Below are 2,904 nucleotides of genomic sequence, written 5' to 3' on the forward strand. Positions count from 1 at the left end.
CTGGCCTTCATAGCGAGGGGGATTGAATATAAAAGTAGGGAGGTCTTGCTGCAGCTGTATAGGGCATTGGTGAGGCCACAGCTGGAGTACTGTGTGCAGTTTTGGGCGCCGCACCTGCGCAAGGATATTTTGGCCTTGGAGGGAGTGCAGAGGAGGTTTACTAGGCTGATACCGGAGTTGAGGGGGTTGAGCTATGAGGAGAGGCTGAATAAACTAGGCTTGTACTCGTTAGAGTTTAGAAGAATGAGGGGAGATCTCATTGAGACGTATAAGATGATGAATGGGATGGATAGGATAGAGGTGGAGAGACTCTTCCCGCTCTCAAAAGACAGTAGGACCAGGGGGCACAGCCTCAAGATAAAGGGGGGGCAGTTTAGAACGGAGTTGAGGAGGAACTTCTTCACTCAAAGGGTGGTGAATATCTGGAATTCTCTGCCCGTTGAAGTGGTGGAGGCTGCCTCGCTAAATATTTTTAAGAAGCGGGTTGATGGGTTTTTGATAAGAGAGGGGATTAAGGGTTATGGGGAGAGGGCGGGAAGGTGGAACTGAGCCACGACAGATCAGCCATGATCTTATTGAATGGCGGGGCAGGCTCGAAGGGCCAGATGGCCTACTCCTGCTCCTATTTCTTATGTTCTTATGTTCTTATGAGGGTGAGATAAAGGTGTGAGCAGGAAATTTTCTGAATACAATGAACAGCCTTGGTTGAATAAATGTATCCAAAGAAAACTTGTATTCCTGCTATTTATGCATAATGATTTCTTTTTTATTTTGTACATTATACAACACACAGCACACACATGCACAGGTTTAATTCTGTCTCTGCGCAGTAACCTGTAGTTCATTGGTTAGTACTTTCACATGCAATTTCTGAATCTGCTAACAAAGTTTAAATCAAATGAGCTAATGAATGTATGTAACCCTGTTCAGCTGACAGAGATGCATTAGGGAACTTGCATCAACTCAAGGCTCCTGCATCTGATCAAATCTTTGTGTTCAGTTTTTCGAGTGCAAAGCTTAATTTTGTTCTGTAAATTTTTTTGCATACCACATTCCTCATTTCCAGTTGTATCTGCCTTCTGTCGTTGGAGACAGCATGATAAAAGCTAAGAGACAAGGTATTGCATTACTTTCTCTGAATGAAAACTTAGATGTCTTCAAGAAATTATTTACAGCATGTTACATTTGCAAGGAAATGAAACTTCAAGCAATGCCAGGTTTCCAATATTTTAAGCATGTATAGTAAATAGTTCCGGAAGCTACTTTCCATTTATTCTTGGAACTCAGAAACAAAGCTGCTTTTTACCTTGACCTATGAGACTGTGATATTAAACTAATTTTAATTAAGTGGGGAAAAGTCAATTTTCTGGGAAATAATCAAGAAACTTGAGCTCCAATGTCACTGAGGAAATCTGAGGCCAAATAGCCACCTCCTGTTGTGTAATGACTCTGTGATTTGGAGGTGTGCCTTCCTGGTCTGTTTTCACATTCCAGCAATTCTTGCTCCGGCAATGTAACTCCTGACTCATCTTTCATAATCTCAATTGTTTATAGTGCGCATCAGTTCCTGAACAAGTTGAACTGTCCAGGGTTGGCCAAAATGTTATTCTCCATCCCCAGTTGGTTTGGAAGTGGGGAAAGGGAAGCATAAGATCACATGGATGGGATTCCTTCCAGGATCCTACCTATCCTAACTTGGTTGTGATTTCAAGCTGGGGCTGGAAGGGTCTCTGAATTGAAGCCTGACCTTGCCTCAATTAAGTCCTTTGGTCACTTAAGAGCTTTTCCTTGCCCAGCCTCCATCTTGAGGCTGGCAGGGGAATGATAAATTGTGAAGAGAAACCTGAAATGAACAAAATCCCCGAATGACCGGCCATTTCCTCTCCGTGATGGACGGAGGACCCGCCTTCTGCCAGTCAGTGCTCGTTAGAGTGAAATGGCATTGGGCCTGCTGGAGGTAGCGGGGATGTGTTCCCCTATCATCCTGAAAATTCTGGCACAAAAGGAAGCTATTTAGCCTATTGTATGTGTGTCAGCTCTTAAAAGAGCTATCAAATTCACCCCACCATCTGATCTTTCCTTTATTGGCCATGAATTTTTTTTCCTTTTCAAGTATTTCCTCAATTCTCTTAAAAGTACTTTGAATCTGCTTCCACTGCCTTTATATGCAATGCATTCTGATTCTGACTTGCTGTGTTTTAAACAAAGGATTCTCCCCATCCATCCCAAATTTTTTTTTAATAATCTTAATTCAGTATCCTCTGGTTACAGGTGCCTCTGCCAATGGATATAGTTTCAATTTATTTACTCAACATCTCCTTCATTGACTCTAATCAAAATTATTCTATATTTTGGGATATTTATTATTCAGTTCAAGTGGTGTTGAAGCTGAAGGTTAACCATGATTGTATTAAATGGTGGAGCAAGCTCAAGAGGCTATATTGTCTACTCCTGCTGCTTTTTCTTCAGTTCTTACTACATTGCTCCACGATCTTTTCTGCTCTGAGCAAAACAGTTCCAATTTCACTCTACATAACTGAAGTCCCTCACTCCTGGTATTCTAATAAATCTGCTCTGCACTCTCTCCAAAGCCTATTTGGTACTCAGAATCGGATAGCATGGTGGCACAGTGGTTAGCACTGCTGTCTCACAGCGCCAAGATAAATGTGTGAGGTTAAGGGATAGGTTGGAGGCGTGGTCTTGGTTAGATGCTGTTTTGGAGAGTTGGTGCTCACTTGATGGGCTGAATGGTCTCTTTTTCTGTTCTGTAGACATATTTTCTCTGGGACCTTACCAATGAATAGTAAAAATTTAGCGTAAGCTTTTGTAGTTTGCCTCCTAATTATAAAGCCAGGCATATGCCTGTATTTTTAATAATCTTAACTTTCCTGCCAGCTTCATTTG

This window comes from Carcharhinus amblyrhynchos, unplaced genomic scaffold, assembly GCF_965287045.1.
Source record: "Carcharhinus amblyrhynchos unplaced genomic scaffold, sCarAmb.v2.hapA scaffold_658, whole genome shotgun sequence".
NCBI lineage: Eukaryota > Metazoa > Chordata > Chondrichthyes > Carcharhiniformes > Carcharhinidae > Carcharhinus > Carcharhinus amblyrhynchos.